General features: G+C 43.4%; 1 protein-coding gene across 1 annotated transcript in view; it reads right to left on the bottom strand.

The window, feature by feature from the left end:
* Positions 1–20,606, bottom strand: part of PCP4 (Purkinje cell protein 4) — a 38,912-nt gene that overhangs the window by 2,562 nt on the left and 15,744 nt on the right. The gene's annotated exons all lie outside the window — the stretch shown is intronic.

Here is a 20,606-nt window from a genome sequence, read left to right as displayed (position 1 = left end):
CTCTTTAATTCATTTATGTCCAATCTCCCCAGCACTGCACTGCTTCCCTCACTTCTCTCCAGGCCCTGCTGTTGTCTTTCATCCTCAATCCTTGGCTCTCTGCCTTCCTTTATTCCCAGGCCTCAGCTTTCCCTTCAGCTGCATTCAGCCTCCACGTGGACAACCCAGCTGACTGCTGAATTTTCCTTCACCCACCTACAAGTTAAAAGTGCAGGCCTGGGAAAATTCCTGCCCTTGTTGCAAAGATAACCCTGAACTGCCTGGACTGAGTTAGTGGGGACACACATTTACCCCACTAACCTCATCACAGCACCGAGTTTTTCACCATAACCTTGTTTGTTAAACTCACTTCTGTAACTGTTGTGTCCCAGCCTGCAGTGAGCGTCACTCCAGGAGTCTGCAGGGAGCTCTACTTAACAGCAGCTGGGGGAATCCACCCATTTTGAACCACTTTGCTTTTAATTCTTGACATTAATACCACCAGGATGCTCATCCCCAAGTACTGTTCATGCAAATAAAGGCAACACTTTCCATGTATTATTAAAATGAAAAGAAACTTAACCCCCATTGTCTCTGTCCTTCACAGCAGAGAACAGGGATGCCATTCCATGACTTCAGCATGAGTCTTGCAGTAGTTCTTGCTTGTGCTTCTTGCTCTTACTCAGAACTTAACTTTTGTGTTCATTTCCCATGGACCACTCTAAACTGAGCAAATATTTAAAGGGAAGGTTTTGCAATATTCCATATTGATTTAACTACAACTAAATAAATGCAGCTATGCTAACGTAAGAGAAATGTTCACTTAATATTTTGTTTTACTTAGAAGAACATTGAAGAAGAAAGATGAATGGAAGAAGAAAGAGAAAATCTTGATGAGAAGAACAGCTTGAGAGCTCACCAAAAGTTTGATTATACAAGCTAATGAAAAGCTAAGCTATTTTTTGTGGAAGGCAATCAATCCATTAACTTTATGTCATTAAATCACAGAATCATGTCATTAAATCCAAGAATCTGCACGGTTTGTGTAACTATTCAAGCAATACAACCACCCTAAGTACAGAAATACAATTGTAGTTGATTTTCCGTGGGGAAAGGGACGTGAAGGTTGGAAGTGACACAGCCAAGGAGAAATCTGAATGGATTTTGATTTGGTATTTATGGGTTAAAGGCAACCTAACAGCAAAAGTGGAGTCTATCCATTGATTTCAGTGTATTAATTACTGTCCTTTGGAAATGCCAGTTGGGAAAACCAGATGGGTGGATGAATAGACACAATTGGGTTTGTACCTCTTGATGAAATCTGGCTTGTACAGCTCATTTCCTATTACAGCCAAGTTTTAGCACTATCTTAACTTGCAACAGTGACTCAGCAATCTCATGTTAAGACTTAAGAAAATGCAGCATTTAGAGTAATTTGTCTCTAGAATTTCCAGGTCACCTTAATTTTTGCTTGATGGCATCACCACTGCCTTAAAATCAACTGTAATACAATAATTTACAATTATCTTAAGGTTTGACTTTTACTTTTTTTGACCCATTCTTGTTGAGAGATCAAAACCAAAATTCCATGTGAACTCTTTCTATATTCCTATTTTCCTATCACCACAGAGAAATGGTAGGATGAGAAGTTTTCAGCCATGACAGACTTGTAATTAAGAAATTAGAAGTGTTCAAAAAGTCCAAGACATTTATATGAATAATGAAGAAATTCAGCATTAGCAGATGGTATGGAAATATAAATATAATGATTACACATATATGCATAATATAAATTATAAAACAAAACATGTGGAATCTATATATAATGTAATAGACATACCTGTATCATTTTCTTTCTCCCTATGTCCATATTTCACTTTTTTTATACATGTATGGTTCATCCACATTTGAATACATAGAGAATATATATTTATATATATATATAATTGCATAGACGTATTTGCTTAAAGAGTTGAAGTCCTATGTTAAACTGAAAGAGCTGGATTGGGTATTTCCCCAATTTTGGGAGTGGATTTTCTTGGAGTTCTCCCCAAACCATTTCCTATTGATACCTGTCACAACACAGATACTTTAACAGATGGATTTTCAATCTGGAGAGAAAATTCAGTGGGGTGTCAGCTCGGGCTTTGTCTAAGGGAGAAAGATTTTAGTTTTTACCTGATTTTAGCTCTCCTAAAAACAGCCCAGTGATTTAAAAAGTATCACACCCTGCACACTACATGATTTTACTGGTTAGGAGCAGGAGCTCCAACTCCCTCGTGACAGGGGAGACAAAACCAGGTGATCTTTAAGGTCCCTTCCAACCCACACCATTCTACAATTCCATGAATTAAGAATTAACCAATTAATTACTATGAAAAGCCAGCCTGGGCTCAGGACCTGCAGAGACCAGAACTCACCTCACTGCACTGATAAAAGGACTAAAAGCCTTTTTGCACCTTTCCTGCTCCATATCCACCCATGCCACAGTAACTTTTACCTGTCAGTAGTTGTTCAAGTATCTCTAGTGTGCAGGCTGTTGGATTTGAATCCTCAAATCATTCAATTTCTGCAGAGAGCTGAAAGCAAGCCCGTAGAAATGTCCCTCTTTCATGCCCGGTCTCCCACTCCTGGTTTTCCTTTAGCTCAGAAATGGTCTGAAAACCCAGGAAATTCTGGCTCTCAGCAGGCCAGAGCACAGGTTATACTCCTGGACTTGCTGTTTTCATTCCTTTCTGCTGGCAGGGGCCAACCATTCTGATAATAAATAACCTTTTTCCAAGCTACCTTTATGTACTAATAAAGGTGGATCAGGATTCCCTCCCCATCCTCAGTCACACACAACCTTTTGTTGATATTTTCACTTTTTAAAATACATGAAGATTCCTTCCACATGGATATCTGAGGATCCCTGCACTACACCCACCCACATGAGGAACTAGGGAAAACAAAACTGGTGTCAGTAGACTTAAACTCACAAGCTTCTCGTGATTTTACAGGATTCAGAGATGGTTGATAAGCCCTGGCCTGCACTTTCTGCTTTCTGAAGGGATCTGGTTTCATTAGCACCATAATAAATAACCCCCCTAACCTTTCCCACTAAACTCAGCTATTTCAAGGCTTTTCTTGAAAGATTTCTTCACACTTTGCTGGACTCCCACTCTTCTGAACACACCCTGACAAACAAGGGGAGTGAGTGCATGTCCCTGCTGAGTTCTGGTCACTGCCAACAGCGGAGGTGAACAATCCCATACCAACAGCTGTAGGCCATAACAAAAGGCTACATTATCCCATGAGTTTTCCAAATCACCTAACATGGACGGGCTCTGGCGCCAACTGAGGCAAATCTGATCAGTGATGGGACAAATCTTGGAGCACAATATCAACTGCTTGCTGACAAGGGACACCCCAGACCCCAGCACCATTACACTGCAGGGCTGAAGTCGGAGACAATTTGCAGGGTACGAGTTTTCCCTCACCACAGGCAGCACTCATCCCAGCAGGAGAGCCTGAAACAGCAACTAATGAGCTGCTTTCCAAGTTTACCATCATTATGCACTGTTGCAACTGAAAAAAGATCTGTGTATTCCCTTTCCAGATGAAACACTCAGCATCAGAATGCTGTCTCCATGATCTGCTACAGCACCTCGTGACCCATGGCAAACACTGGATGGATAATGAAGCTGAAGGAAAACAATAAAAACTTACACACCAATCTACCCATCAAACTCTGAAGAAATGTGGTGCAAATATAATTATTCACAAATGTGCCTCCAGCTATTTCTTTCATTTACTTTTCAGCTATAAAGTAAAATGAATTGTGACAATGCTGGGAAAAGGAAACACTGCTTATTCCATATGGGCCAAAAGTCTAAAGCAGTCTTTTGTGACATTTGAACACAGCCTAAACAGACTAGTCCTTCCCCAAACTGCTCAGGGAAGGAAAAAGGTTAGCAGGGTGGAAAAGGGGACTCAGTCTTTATTCTCAGAAATTCCCCATCTTCCAGATGAAACAGAAATTGCTCATCACATTCTGGAAAACCATTCAGCATGAAAAATGGCACGAGCTGAAGGCTCTAACTGGCATTTCCTGTCTCAGGTGCCATCCTCTGCCCCTGCTCACCTGGCTCACATCGAACAGGAATTATGGGACCAGACTGAAGATGGAATACACTTATAAAAATACTGCATTTTTCAGGGGCTAAACTGCAGCGTCTGGGGAGATTAAATGGAGTGTGGGACAGAATCACAGTGCCCTGTAACAGGCCAGAAGCGGTATTTTGCCTCAGGCAGGATCATTACCTCCCACTGCTCCCAAGATTTTTCAAGCTGTGACAATCTTTACGCTGCCGCTCGGATCCCAAGCTATTACACCAGCCTGTCCAGTGAGGCAGAACAGCCCCGAAATAAAGAGGACCAAACTGGGCAGGAATCACATGGATGTTGACATCCATGTGGAGCATTATCTTTATGTGATGGGAAGAGTCATTTTATCTGACCACAGTCCACAGAGCAACCAGCCAGCTCGAGAAAATGTGGATGTTCAGAGGTGTGGAGGCCACACTTAACTCCTCACAAGCAATAGTTTTAAAACCTCTATGTTGATGTTGGCCATTCCTCCCCTCTGTATCTAATTGAGGGTGAGGAAGTAAAAGACTTGTTTTCTAGGGGAGTTATAGAATCACAGAATGGCCTGGGTTGGAAGAGGCCTTAAGAGGACATCCAGTTCCACCCTGCCACAGGCAGGGATACCTTCCACTACAGCAGGGTTCTCCAAGCCACATCCAGCCCGGCCTTGGACACTGCCAGGGATCATGGGGCAGCCACAGCTGCTCTGGGCAACCTGTGCCGGGGTCTCACTGTGCTCACAGTAAAGAATTTCTTCTAATATCTAAACTAAACCTACTCTCTATCAGTTTGAAGCCATTACCCCTTGTACTTGTAAATAATCTCTCTCTTCCCAGCTCCTTCAGGCCCTGCAAGGCCACACTGAGCTCAGCCCAAAGCTTCTCCTCTCCAGGCTGAACAATCCCAGCTCTCGCAGCCTTTCCTCCCAGCAGAGCTGCTCCATCCCTCTGCTCATCCTGGTGCCTCCTCTGGCCTCTCTCCAGCAGCTCCACGTCCTCCCTGTGCTGGAGGCAGCAGAACCCCACCACCCTCCTGTCAGGGACTTTTGCAGAGCCACAAGGTCCCCCCTGAGCCCCCTTTGCTCCAGCCTGAGCCCCTTTCCCAGCTCCCTCAGCCGCTCCTGGGGCTCCAGCCCCTTCCCAGCTCCCTTCCCTGCCCTGGACACGCTCCAGCCCCTCCAGGGCTCTCCTGCAGGAGCCAGAACTGGGCACAGCCCTCGAGGGGCCTCTCAGTGCCCAGCACAGAGGGACAATCCCTGCCCTGCTCCTGCTGGACACACAATTCCTGATCCAGCCCAGGGGCCATCAGCCTTCTTAGCCACCAACACTCAGCTTCTTCATTAATAAGCACAAAATTTTTCTCTAATTAGATTAGGAACAACAATAATTTTTCTTCCTGCTCATTAGAAGTGCTGCAGGGTGAGAGGCTCGTTTTGTGACAAGGACTCCATCCCTACAGCTGTTCTCGTTTTGTCACTTCAAAATAAACCCAGACATTCCAGGGCCACCTTCCAGAGTCCAAGGCTCCCTGTTCTGTCAGGAGAGATGCACTCGATGGTGGGGAATTACAGCTTTCCACAAGGGGTTTTTGGTTTCGGTTATTTGAAGGTAGAAGATGCTGGGGAAATGGAAAGTCCAAACGGGAACCATCTCTGAAACAGAAAAGCAACCCCTGGAGCTCAGCAGTCTCCTGAGACTTCAAAAGCTCCATGTGGAAAAAAATAAAGGCTATCATTAATGATAAGACTAAATGTAACAGCTGTTTTTATCTGAACTACACCAACTGGCCCCAGAATATCACTCAAAGCAAGCCAGGAATAATTAATATCATTTGATTCAACTGTAAATTACAATTTGGTATAAAGAACATAACCTTATTAGGCAACCAGAATCTTTTATTTTTCAAATTGACCTTTACTTTTGGAATATGGTGTTGCTATCTCGAACTCGAAAAATTAGTTTTGCTGTAGAAAATAATGGTTGTTCTTCTATAATTTTAAAAATGTTATTTCAGCATGAGGCTTTTGAAATGTCTGATTAATCTTTTTTTTTTTTTCCCTAGTTGTAATAATGTTTGAGAACAGGAATATTATTTCTGACACAAGATAAACGAAGTAGCACAAAAAATATGTACATTGGGGTAACATAATGGAACAGAAAGGAATAGCAATAAAATTCAGTTTACAGAAATTGCATTCTCCAGTAGACTGTAGCCAACTACAGATGAATAGATTTTGCTCAACAATTAATATAGAGACAAATATTGTTTTTCCTTAAATGCTAATATTATTTAAGCAATCATTCCTCATCTTCAAAATAATTAATGGATCACTGCCAGCCTTTTAAAATGGTTTACAAACATGTAACTGATGTATAGGTAGGTACATAACTCATGGGAGGTATTCTGGGAATGAAACTAATTCACACTGCCACTTGGAGATCAAACTTTCTGGAGTTTAACTGGGAACCTAGCAAATAAAAAATGGCCATTTCGGCTCTATCATCTCATCTCTTACCAGCTAAAGCTGCATCTGAGAAGTGCTAAACTGGCAAATTCAGTGGGAGCCTCTGGGAGCTGAAAGGAAATGGTGCTGGGGATCAAGTGCTGGCACTGTCACAGAATCTCAGTGTCCTGAGTTGGAAGGGACCCACAAGGACCATCGAGTCCAGCTCCTGCCAGGTCCCTCTGTCCCTGCAGAACGATGCCCCACCAGCAGGGATAACACACCCAGCCCTAGCCCAGCCTCTCCCCCAGGTCAGGATGCCAAGCTCCTCCTCACAAATTCAGCCCAGAGTTATGGGAGTCTCATTCTGCAGCTGCCCATGATCCCCAACGCCCCAGCCAAGTTTTAAATGGGAACTGTTACGACGCAGTTTTAATTTCCTCTGCCATTTCCAGTTCTCATTTCCCCAGTTAAACACTGTGCCTTTAACCAGCTTTGCTGTGGAGGGAGCTGCATTTCAGCAATGCATGAAGCAAGCTGCCCTCCTGACTCGCTTCTCGACTGCTTGATTAATATATGATCAGTTATTTCCCTATTATGGTAGCATCCAGGCACTCCCAGCCCGAGCTGGGAGCCCTAATGTGGTTACAAATGCAGAACAATAAATTCTTTCCCCTCCACCACCCCTCAGTGCTCTGACCTTTGCAAAAGTGTCTTCAGCAATAACGTTTAAAATAACAACGGGAGAACTTCCTCAGGGCTACCTCGACACCAGCACATTATCCGAGGCCTCAGCACAGCTCAGGCATCATCCACAGCTTCCCTAAATATGTGAGAGTCGGTGCAGCCACGGGCACGGCTGGGATTGTTCCAGACAGACTCTGCCGAGGGACTGTGGTGGCAGCGTGTGGGACCCCTGGGGCGCTTTTTTAGCCCTTTTGATTCAAGCACTGCTGCACCACTTTGCATCAAAACCATATAAAAGGCTCTAAACCCATTTTGTTTTCCAACGGACATGCTGCCCCCATCACTTCCAAACATTTTGCTGCTCCAGACTGCAAGGGAACTGCCTCAAAATGAGTTGGCACTCGCTGTTAATTGTGGGATGATGGACGGTACCTGAGAGCACTCACCAGGAAAACACGAAACAGAGGATTTTACCTTCCAGTGTGGCACTGTCTCCCTTGGCTTTGCTTTCCAGGGATGCTCCCTCACCCCACCACCCCCCTAAAGAGCAGCTGGGGAAGAAGCTCGGAGAAGTGGCAGCGATCACAACATGCCTCACAGGAGTGGCAGGAAAGGGGGATCAAATCCGTGCCTGACAAAGTGAAAAGAGCTGGGGAAGGTGGCACGGGTTACAGAGCAAAGCCTGTCAGTCACAAAAAGGAGAGGAGTCAATCAAAAGTACCGTGATATGGAGTCATAAGATGTTTTTTTCCACACACAAAAAAGAGCAAGACTTTGCCCTGCTCATCTTCAAAGTGGAAAATAAGGGCATTTTCTTGGAGTCACTGGATACCAGCAGATCTGTTAGCAACTAATGAGAGCCTATTTTAAGTTTACAGGGTAATTTTAATAAAAACGGTTATATGAGCACTTGGAAAGTCACAGTGAGAAAACACTCTCCTCTTGCAAAATCCACCACAGGTTTTAATTACAAACGACTAAATCCCACACTCACAGGTGCAGAGCATAAGGTACAGGAACTGAGCTTTACCATTCAATATCACGTTCTTAAGCAAAGGAGTTATTATAGAAGAAATTGTTCCTTGGGAGGGTGGTGAGGCCCTGGTACAGGGTGCCCAGAGAAGCTGTGGCTGCCCCATCCCTGGAAGTGTCCAAGGCCGGGTTGGACGGGGCTTGGAGCAACCTGGGACAGTGGATGTTTCCTTCCTATGGAAGAGGTGGTTGGAACGAGATGAGCTTGAAGAACCCTTCCAATCCAAGCCACTCTATGATTCTATTTCAGTATCTCCTAAGCCTTGTAAATATTATCAGTATGAAGCACTCACTTTACTGCACAGATTAAGAGCAAGAAACAAACAACATTAATAATGGCCAAACAGTGCAGCTTTTATTTGCACAACCATGGGCATTGCTCTGTGCTGTGATAGGATAGTTAATTTAGCACAATTACATCCCCAAAAAAAGCCACTGCTTTAATACATGCACCATGTTTTTTTGACATCTTGCACTACCTGCCAGTTTGGGAATGTTTGTGGAGGCAGCCGGGCAATTATTGTGTAGAAGTGGAGCTTGTGAGGTTAAGAATGCCCAAGGAAGTATTTGGAGTCCTTTAGTGACAGAACAGAATTGTCACAGGGTAAAACCAGGCTAGGATGAACAAACCTGCTCTAAGACATTCTTTCAGGAGAGTGTTTGGCAAAAGAAAGTTTGTCACCCCTCCATAACACCAAATTCATCCCTTCAGGAGAGCCCTAGAGATGTGATGGATATAAAACGCAGGCTTCTGGAGCAGCTCCAAGGTAGTTCACCCTGAGCAAAGACCAGGATACTCTAAAGGAAATCAATTTACCATGAAACTTGGCCTGCCAGTGGGTCTCACATGCTCCTGCATCACTTGGCTTTGTAACTTCTGCTCCAGCATCCACAAGTTCAGCCAGAGTGCTGGATAGATTTGGTCTGACCAGAAGTCTTACTGAATGTTCCACAGAATGAAATTTTCTCACACAAGGTACGGAATTTTAACATCTCTGACTCCTGAAAGCAGTCACCCAGCTGTAGTTTTCCACCGTAAAGCAAAGAAAACCTGTTGCAGGAGGGTTGGTTCTAGGAAATTTCCACTGGTTTTTTTTGCTTGGGCTGTTACCCGAACAGAATCATTAATTTGAGTTTACCGTGTCTCCACGGAACGCAAAAAGCCACATTCTGTGTTTATTTCCCCTGCAGGCTGGCTTGCTTAACTTTCTTAGGAAGAGAGGAGGGGCTCCTCAGGAGAATGTAGGATAACACTGAAACAGCAGCACTGGGAAGATAAATTAAGATCCAGTGGCAATGTGACTCTGAAAGAGGATGAGAAGGAATTATATGCTGGAGGGTATTGTCAGTGTGTTCCAGGCTGTCTTGCCCAAGAGCCACTCAGCCATGTTACGTGTTCTGCAGAAGCTCATTAAGCCAAATATTTCAAGACCAGATTCTAGGTAAAAAGCTCTGGCCAATTCCTAAGGCAAAAAAAAAATTTCTTAATCTAACTTAGAATCATAAAATCATTTAGGTTGGAAAAGATCTTTAAGATCATCAAGTCCAGCTGTAAAGGAAGCCAAACTTGCAGGTGTTTAGAAAGACACCAATGAAGCAAAGCAAGGACTCCAAGGGTGCAATTCCAACATTAGTGGACAGCACAAATCTCACCCTTGAATCCCCTTCCTATACTGCTTAGTTCTCTATTAGTTATAAAGGCAGCTCAGAGGGACTGGTTCAGATGTAGATATTGTTCTTTAAGTGAGTTACATTGCCTGAGCCTGAGTGGTGCCTGAACTACACATTGTAGAATTTCAGATGAACACACTTATCTGCTAGTTCATGAGAAATTCTTTCTCATCAAATGAATTATTTAGCCCTTCTGAAAGGTACTACACTGAAACTGCAGCAGCTAAGAGGTCTTGTTTGCTCCAAGAAGGAAGAAAATAAAATAAAGGTAGGCACACCTTCTCACACAACTCCATCTGTGTGCTCTGATCCCATGGGATGGAGAGGGAGAGAAGGGCTCACCTTCAGTAGAGGGTCAAAATGAACATTTGTTCCCTCTGCTGAGATGGCCAGGGAAGCTGCCAGTTGTGCAGCTGATCTGGATCCTCTCACGTTCCCTCAGGAGCTGACTGAACAGTGTGCATACATTTTTCTTTTTATAGAAATATAGCTGAACAGACAAAAAAAACTGTATCAGCACCTCTCGCTCTCCTTTCAATTTAATTCAAAGATAGTGAATTTTTGTGTACACTGTGTGCCTTTAAGTGCACATCAATAAGATTCCTTATACACCTCTAATAAAGGATTACAGTTAACACCAAGACAAGCAATATCAAATGCTTCATGTGAACAAGCAGCCAAATGACAGTTTCTGTGAGAACTGTAATTGAATTCACCAGCTACTGCAAACACCAAACCTCTGCTCTGCTATTTAGCTAAGAACAAGCCAGGTGATGGCTGCTGCCATCCTGAAGAGTGGAGGTGCTCCGAGGAACCTTGCTGCACCCAGCATGTGACAAAGGCAGCCAAAACAGGGCTGAGAATGCAGGAAGAATAAAATGTGTGAGTCAGATGTGCTGGGTGTCCATGTGTAGAAGGTAAGAACCCTTTAAAAGGTATTTCCATGATTCTTGTGGCTGGTCCAAGCCAAGGAACACTGACATGAGACTGGAATCTGCACGCAGAGCTCAGAAAAACAAAGTGACCACCTCCTAGTGCAGTTCCCCAATGTGGTGCACTCAACAGAGAATTCAGATTTTACAGCACCATTACACACAAAAGTTACTGCTTCATCATTCCTTAATGGAAGAAATACAACCCCACCACACATCCTTGACATGTTTTTTTTCTCTCCCCTCCCCTACTGTGGAAACTGATGCTGAGCTGGACATGACTATTGGCTCTGAGGCACAACTGGAGCACAGCTCTGCTCTCCCACTGATTTCCTCTCCCAGAGTAATAGAAAAGACCTTACTGTCACATAGGACAATTTACTGTTTAGCATAAGGGAGTAAAACATGGCAGTGAATAGATCCTATAAAAGAGGGGGGAATGAATCCAGAAGGGCAAGGCGTCCTTCTGAGCAGCTTGTTCATTACTTAGAGGCAGTTACTGTACGGGGAGGCTAAAGCCTGGAATTCTAACAAGTCAATACCAAAGCTCAGTGGGATTTCTTGTCCCTGCCTGTAGCCTCTGTATTTATTGAGTGACGACTGATGGTTGTAGGGTAATATAATTTTCCAAGCCTTTCCAAAGCAGCAAAGATAATGAGCAAGGTCGGGCTCCAAAGCCGCTACACAGTACCTCAAATCCTGCTTCTGCATTTTTTTTTCCTCTTTCCCCCATCTCATAAGAAAATAAAATTCCAAACCTTCTAGGTCCTAGGCACTGACTCAGCAACATCCTCTTTTGAACTGGATGCCATTTCAGATAAAGGGTGGAGGGGTTGTTCTCCCCTAAGAGTGCAGCCCTGACAAGCATCTGACAAGCAGCTGACTAATGTGTAGATCATTAAGGCTGGCTTGCAGTGGGCTTATTCTCAGGTGTGTAGCAAGGAGGAGTATCCACCTTTTTATAGCCTGTGTATTGATTATTCACACCCACACACCTTTTCATTTTTTTTAATGTGGGTAAAAGCAAGCATGCTTTTCCAATAAAGCCCCTGCGAAGGGAGAAAGCAGGTCCATATTCTGAGCTCTTTCACTACATCAGGAGGTTATGGAGCAGGGAAGTGAAAATGCTCTCATTATCCTGACAGATGGTGCACTTAACAAACCCACACAGAACGCTGAGGACACAAAGAAGGTTGTACGTGCTGGAAGCGGGTGCATTTCCGAGCTGCCAGCCAAGTGGTGCTTGTGAGGTACCACACTGGCCCTCCAGCCTCGCTGCCTTCCAGTCCTCAGAGCTGGAACAAATCCCTTTTATCACCTGGAGCATTCCCTGACTCCCATCCTGCAACATCTTAAAGGAAGCTCAGAAAGTGTCCTCTGTAAGTTCAATTTTTTTTTTAATGTAAAAACATGTTAAGGCAAAACAAAACAAAAAGCAAGCTTTATTAATAGGAGCTGTCTAGAAGAAAAGGAGGGTTCCTATTCATGTTATCTTGCTTTTCACCTCACTAAGTTTTCACCTGGTGCCTTTTAACAACGGCTATTTAAAATCAGTTTTATCCAGAGGGGTGGCCATTGATTTAGGTAAGTGCTGCAATTGCAATTAGAAAGTTATTAAACCCAGTGCCAGATAGACTAATTGACATGAAAATCTAACCGAGGCTGGGGGATAAAGGTTTCCCTCCTGCTTCAGCTGTAAGTTTATTGCATGCATAAAGCTATCTTAAAAGAACATTCAGGCTGCAAAGATGAACATGAGAAAGTTAATAAATGACAAAATGAACCGATACCATTAGGCAAAATTAACTGAATCACTGAGTGGACAACTTTAATTTTTGACATTGAAACTTTCATGGTCTTAGAAGTGCAGTGTTTCCTAGATTTAAAGCAAAAAAAAAAGGTATTTTGATACAACATATGGACACCCACATGGCTCCTCAGCACGGCTGCCTGGAACTATGACTTGCAGATTTTTTGGGTGGGATTCATAAAGCTGATGGGAAGGGAACAATCAGAAAACTCTGATGCCTTCAGATGTGGTGGCTACTCCTGTTCCATCTCCTCTGTCCCAGCTCAGGGCCAGCCCCAGCTCTCCCCCAGCCAAGACGGTCACCACGGCTGCCAGCAGACCTCAACAATGCTGTGTCTTTATTTTGCTACCCCTGCTCCCCAAAACTGCACCAGGACATTCCCTAACCTCAAAATTCCAGCCCAGCCCCTTCCCACACCAGCTGACTCCTGCTCTCCTCCAGTTCTCACATGCCTGCTCATATTCCTCCCTCCCCATCCCAGCTTCCATCCCATAAGTTTCAAATCCTGCCTAATCCTCTGTGGTTCCAGCTTCCTGATGAGACCTACTGAACTCCTTTGTCATTCCATCCTTTGACCTCCCCGCTCCAGCTTCTGGGACCCTCTGCTTCCAAGGAAGGAGGCACATTTTTTCCTAAGCAATTGTGATGTTTTAGGAGCACAGAAAAGGCACGACCCTTCAGCTCCTGGCCAAAGCATCGCTGAATGTAGCAGCAATTAAGGAAAACGATCATTTCCTTAAGCCTTTCAAAGACAGTGTTGGTTTAATTGCTTTCGTGTTTACTATTTGGTTCAGTGATGTTGCGTTTTCATGGAAAAAAAAAATAATTAACTGCTTCACTGAACTCACACAAACGTAAGGCTTGTCCTTCGAAACATTTATAACTTGGCCTCTATAACAAATAGAAAAGTCACATCCCAGATGACAAATCTTACATTTCTGTTCAAAATGACAAAGGCTCGAAGCAGTCAGACAAAAGGCCATCAGAAATTGTTTTTAATTTCTTGATGTGCTAACATTTTGCTCAAGCCTCATTTTTGGAAACTACTAGAATGACTTTGCTGAACCCTTCCGAAATAATTCTGCTTGAGGCAAGCAATCAAAATAACAAATTTCAGCCCAAGCCATTGGATTTTGGCAAGGTTGTGTACAACTGAAAAGGGAGCTTTTAGCCAGCAGAGTTCAGCAGCTGTTAATCGGCCTTGCCACCAGTCCAGATTGCAATAAACAAAGTAAGTGCATATAATACCAGTGAAGGAATGTAAACTAAATGAAATAAAAGTTATGGATAGCTGGAAAATCGTTAAAAGGGATCAAAACCAGAGGGTGAATGTTACTCTGCTGGTGTTTTGAGAGTTGCCAATGATTTCTTGAAGATTTAAGCACAGGAAAAAAATTGAAAACAGTCGAGTCACTTAAAATGATTACATGGAAGACAAAAATTAATCTGAGTAGTCCTTTACACATTCTATGGTGAGGATTTCTCTCACATTTATCTCTGCTACTCATTTAAAAATTCTCTAGAAAACATTTTTCCTTGTGTGAATTTAAACCCTGACAGGCACCTTTTAAGGTCTGTCTGGATTTACAGACATGTCAGATTGTCAATAAAGCTGATCAGAAACAGCATCTGGGCTGACACACGCAGCTGGCCAACCTCAGATCATCTCTCCAGCCTGTATTTTCTGGTCTAGAGAGACCCATTCTTCCTCACCCTGTTTCTGAGGATTACAAGGACACGAGCTTACAAGCATCTAGAAGGACTAAACCTTTCATGCATTTCCTCTGCTTCAGGAAACACAAGCTGGGTCGGTGCAAGGAAGGACCTAAGTTGGGATTCACATCCCTCACCGCCTCCAAAGTGCTGGCATGTGCAGAATGCACAGGACACAGCACAGCCCACTCCCTGTTCCACTAAAACCCACCTAATTATCTTTACTGCTCAAATTTTAGATCTGCACGTAAACAGAACCAATTATTTTTTTTTCTCCTCTTTTGTCAGGAAACCCAATTATTTATTTCCTTCCTTCCTTCCTTCCTTCCTTCCTTCCTTCCTTCCTTCCTTCCTTTCCTTCCTTTCCTTCCTTCCTTCCAAATTCCTTCCTTCCTTCCAAATTCCTTCCAAATTCCTTCCTTCCGAATTCCTTCCTTCCTTCTGAATTCCTTCCAAATTCCTTCCTTCCTTCCTTCCTCCCTCCCTTCCTTCCTCCCTCCCTTCCTTCCTCCCTCCCTTCTTCCCTTCCTTCCCAGAAAGAGAACAACTAAAAGCCTTCTTGTTTCTAATTCTGCTCCTTTAAAAACTGTTCTGTCTCTTACTTATGTTTCTCTTCTTTCAGGTGACTCCTCACCTGGCCCTTGTTTAAACCTAGTCTTGGTAATGTTTTGTGAGACTGGAGAAAAATGAAAAAGTTCAGCTGAGGGTCACCATGACCCCAAGTTAGAGCATTAGTCAGGAACCTTCTTTTTGGCAAATGAATATTTTTTACTAATGACCCAGACTGCAAATTTTCCTGGGAAAATAGGAGGGAAAATTAGGCAGTTAGAGGGAGAAGCAGCACTCGACCCAGCTGTGCTGAGGAGACACAAAATTCTCGGGGGGGGGAGGAGAAAGAATGAGAGGTGAGACACAAGAAATGAGGGAGACAGGAAGAGAGGCAGAGAAGACCCTACTTGTGGAAAAGATGAAAGGAAAACCACAGGTTTTATGAAGAAAGTAAGAAATAACTAACTTGATCCATCGTGGAAGCCTGGCCTGCCTGGTAGGAAGGACCAGGAGTTTGGATTCACCCCAGAGAATCCCACTGCACCACTCCTTGTTGCTTGTGACAAGGAGTCACAGTGGTAGTAAAATATTAATTTATACAAGCCAGTGACTGGTTAAGACCTTCAATATCATGAGTGAATGTGTCTTGGGCCTTGAAAAAACCAGCAGTAACCACTTCCAGAAGAGCTCTGCCAATGGGCACCGAGGATCTGAGTGTTTTCTAGTGCTTACCTTAATCTGTGCAGCCTCTCCTGACTAGCAAAAAGCAAAACTTCCTTTTTTTTAACCAAATCGATCAGTTTTTCTCCTGAAACATCTCAATGGTGGGGGCAGAACACCCTGCAGTTTTTTGAACTGCCTGGACTGAAAAGTCCACATTGCTTTTTGTTTTGTTTTGTTTTCTGGCATGCTTGGCCAAGCTTATCAAGTGTTTTGTCACATTCAGACAGCATCACTTACAACAACAAAAGGTATCTCTGACACCAGCAAAGGAGGCTGGCAGCTCTGGGCTGCATCACTCCCTATCTCAGCAATTACACTGAACTAAACAAAAGTAAACTCAGCCTTTTGCTGGCAGGCCAGAAACCCCACAAACACACAGCAGAAGAGAAGCAGCTGCTCTCTAACTCAGCTCAGGTTAATTGTTGGTTTTTCTACTCTGCAAGTTCAGTCAAGAAATTCAGCCTCAAATACGCATCACAGTACTACAGAGTCCTGCAGAAAACTACTTACAGCCACAGAAAATCACTGTGATGTCCAAAGAGTTGTGGGAAGCTCGAAGGGTCAAATTCATGGTAGTTATAGAACATTTCCATGCCAAGTTTCAAGTACATTTGGATCTATTTATAGTTATAGAAATTTATAGAAAACAGTAACTTCTTAGTGGTCTCACATAGTACCCACTCAAAAATAATGGCAGTTGTGGATGTGCTTATATTTAATTTCATTTAAACTTGAAACTTAGAACCGAACTGAGCTGGAATTACAAGCTCACACAAACAGATATGTGGGGAGAAACTACAAAGAAGCACTGGTATCCCTTGATGCAGCTTTCTTCACTGGCTTTTTTTGTGTCCATCATCTTCTACTGCAAGAAGAAAAAGAACAGTAAAAGGAAAGAAATAAGTATTCTAATACTAACCCAGTCTGGACTTCAGCCAGTCCACCATGTAATAGCAAAAATGCTAATGTTAGCTGCAGTAATCTTCTTAAGATGACGAATAGAGACCAAATAGCTACACTAATTCTGCTGCATCTGAGAACAGCTTCTAGACTCTGTTGTTCCCAAGGTTTGCCTGTGGCACAGGGAGGAATGGGGAGAATTGCCAAAAATTACATTTTCTTTTTGATGTTCTTCCATACTGGAATGGTTCTGAGCTGAGGGACCTCCAGAGGATGCCATCCCATGACTTAAGTCTTTTGCTCTTTATTTCCGTGGTCCCTCCTGTGAAAACCATAAATATTTAAACAAGAATTGTGACCCTTTTCTCTGGCACAGGGAAAAGCTTCAAAGAGGTCCAGCAGTCAGAGCAGACAATGTCCACCAAACCTCCCACACCTGGTCTCGCTGGGAAAATGACACAGGAATATATGCTATTGTTTATGGATCATTAATCTCCAAACTTCTTCCCACTGGGGTCTAGAAAAGCCATTTCTTTCTCTTTAATTTGACAGAGGAAGGAATTTAAGCCAAAGAAGTTTGTCTGAGACAAGACCAAGTGGTGCTGATGGAGGGAATGATTGACTGGCAAAGCCCACGTCTTGCCCTCTGCTGACAGCATCCATCATCCTTTGACAGAAAAGATCCAAACCTACACTTCTTCCATTTGTCTTCTTACCTTCTTGGCTAAAATAAGCCAGGGATTCTTTTTCCCCCAGTTTCTCCACATCTTTGCCTGCCGGAGGCAGACCTCACATGAGAGACACAGAGCTCTCACCAGAGACATAGAGTTTTGTTGGGAACAGATTCACTGGAAAGGTCACCAAGAAATTTCTGCCAGTGACAAATACAGCTGCCTGCTTGATGAATACAATCATTAGGTGAGACCACAATGCACGTTTTCTGCTAGGAATTATTCTGCTGGCTGCTAGACCCAGAGGTGGCTGCTTCAGGACACCAAACAGCCGTGGATCCAGCTCTGTCTCAATGTCCTTCCCTCAGTGGGTTCTGTCCCCTGGTTATTTGAGGTGAAAAGAAGGAGGTTATCTGATCCTCACCTGTGCTGTATGACCCTGGATAAGCCAGGATGGGGGTTTATGTGCTCCCAACATTCCCCAGGATGGGCCCCAAATGCAACTGGAGGTTTGGAATATACACAGGTGTATCCACATCTTCCCTCAAAGGTACCACACCTGATAACCTACACTCAGCTCTGAAATCAAAGGCCACAAGAATAAACAATTCTTCAGGCTTAATTAATCTCACCTCTCCCATCCTTCTGTTTGGTTCTGTTACACAACAAAGGATGTAGCCCAGAATTTTCTCCGCAGCTAATCCCTGTTGCCCAGAATTATCTCCATGGCCAATCCCTGTTTCCTGTCAGACACCTGGGTCAGAAACTCTGCAGTGTCTGTAGGCCCTGTAAAATACATTTTAGGTGTCTGTCAGTAAACAGATCTTTAACTTAGATTAGGAGCTGCAGGGATAGTTACTGTTGGATCAGCACAGGCACATAATGAATTCCAAAATCCTGCAATAACGTGTTGTGTTCCTGGCTATTAGCCTGGGTTTTAATTAGTTTGAGCTAATGAATATATTTGTACATGTCCTTTTTTATTGGCAGCTTTTACAGGAGTAGCAAATTGGTCACTGTGGAGTGCCAGTGTTTCACTAAAACCTAAGGAATAATTAATGCTTTCTCCACCTAGAGTCAACCAGCAGTCTCAGGGGGTTTTAGGTATAAATTAGAATGAAAGATGAGATACTCAAAATACAGTTAGAGAACTCATTCATCAACGGTGATTAAATAATGTCACTGTGAGACCCTGGAGAAGTGCTGAGAGCTGATTTCCAGCTCTGGAATACCCACATCATCTCCCAGGAGCTGCCAGAGCACCCTGCCCTACTTTTTTTCCACTATGACTTTCAAAATGCTTTTTCCATATCCGGTGCTATCCAACTTTCTTCTGTTCTTGGAAATTCCTCCTTGGAAAATATGTATTTTTCTCAGTCTTTCCTACTCATAACCCACTGTGGGCTGGGGGAAAAAGAAACCAATACTAAGAGTGCTTGGCTAAAGCAAATGCTTCCATCAAATCCAGTATCCTGGCTAACAAAATCCTCAAGCCAGAAAATATTTGGATGTTTTCACATCCATATTTCCACTGAGAAAATGGCTGTGAGAGCTGGCATGAGGTGGTCAGGATAAGTCAAACCTGAATAAGGATAGAGCTGCTTGAGATGGATTTAAGGAGAAATTAAATGTCCAGGTCCAAACCAGACATTCTGAAATACCCTGCTGAGCATCCACTTAACTCCAGAGATAGACAAAGAATTATTTTATTTATTATTTATTATATAATTTTTATTATTTTTAATGTTAGTATTACCCACAAATTCCTCAGCCTTGAGAGAGCTAAGCAAATTAGAAGCCTAAATCAGATTAAGATCTATGAACACCAGGCTCTCCAGAGGAGCTCATTCTGATAAGCACCACATCACAAAAAAATACATTTTTCTCTGTTGAGAACAGAGCTTTAGGTCTCTCACAGAGAGAGGTGTGCACCCAGAGAGCCAGACATGAAGAATTTCACCCCAAACTTAGAGAGAGAGGCAGAGAACCCAAGACACGTGTGGGGCTGACTTTGAGACACCCCTCTCTTCCCTCGGACAGGCGACCTAAGCATTTTACATAAGGTCCTGAAATAATCTCTGAGCACGGGGACTGAAGGTGAAGTGTTGTGCTGGTTCCTGATGCAGCATCTAATTCCTTCCTGCAGCCCTGACTGCTTTTTGTTCTGGCCACCAGTTCAGCAAAGGAGCACATTTTCATCATGTCTGTAACACTCCTGCTGTTCTAAATTCTGGTGCCTGCTTACACAAGGGAGCCTGATAACACCAAATTACAAGCTAATTTTGGAGCATCGAGCTAAGTGCTGCAAGACAGCTGTGTGCTACAAATTAAAATCTTAAAAACCTTCAGAAAAAAAACGAATGATTAATCATTTACCGAATTTCTAACGGAGGAACTCGTAAGTAGAAAAGTATTTTCATTCCATTTACAAACCCAAGTCAGAAGGAAACAAAAGCCTGTGGTGTGAAGTAAAGCAGGTCTGTGTACAGTCGTGTGTGTACAGTCAAAAAGAAAAGTGATGTTTCCACAACAGTAAATCCTGGTAACCACTGTTGGGCATTGATTGTGTTCCTCTTTCATTTTTCACTTCCACTAAATTAAAAAAACATGCTGCTCAGCTATATGCACCTCTTGTAGCCTTTTAATCATCTGTTGTTAGTGTCGGGGAACGTGGAGAGAGGAATCTCCAAGTTGTGCCAGTCTGCCCAGCTCCATGGATTCCCAATGTAAATATTCCATCTCCCACATCCCATTGACTCTGATCCTGACACACCCCAAACCATCCCTGATGATGCAGGGGCAGATTCATTTCAGAGGAAACTTTATAGGGTTATTGAGGGGCTGGCTTGAGCTGTGTCCTCCCTTTGGGTCACCACCAGCACCAAAGCAGAACTAAAGGCTCCTTCTCCCAGGAGAGCCCATTTTCCAGGCAGTGCACATTTGTGGCAGCCAGCCAGTTATGTGCCAGTCATGGAAAGAAGGCTCCTTCTCCCTGGTGCACAGTCAGGCAGCTCACTGATAATTACAGACTGATTTCCAGAAGAAATACGGCACTTGTCAAAGGCATCATTTCAATTCTGTCTTTCCTCATTAACACTTGATGGGAACTCCAGTGTATTTATGACTCATCCAAAAGGCAAAATCCACCAGCATCACCACAGCTTTATTTTCTTTCATTTAATTTGATTTTTTCTTCATTTCTAATCACTTTTTTTTTTTTCCCCCCTAATGATCTTGGCTGATTTTCCAGCCAGTTTCTCAGGAAGGAGATGGGCTACCACTACCTTTCAGGTGCTCAAATACCCACTTACTGAGACACCTCATGATGATTTCCTTGGGCTGCTCCTGATCTCAGCACTGCAGGAAT

The sequence above is a fragment of the Corvus brachyrhynchos genome, unplaced genomic scaffold (genome assembly GCF_000691975.1).
Source record: "Corvus brachyrhynchos isolate BGI_N302 unplaced genomic scaffold, ASM69197v1 scaffold434, whole genome shotgun sequence".
Taxonomy (NCBI): domain Eukaryota; kingdom Metazoa; phylum Chordata; class Aves; order Passeriformes; family Corvidae; genus Corvus; species Corvus brachyrhynchos.
This window is presented reverse-complemented; position numbering and strand designations above follow the sequence as displayed.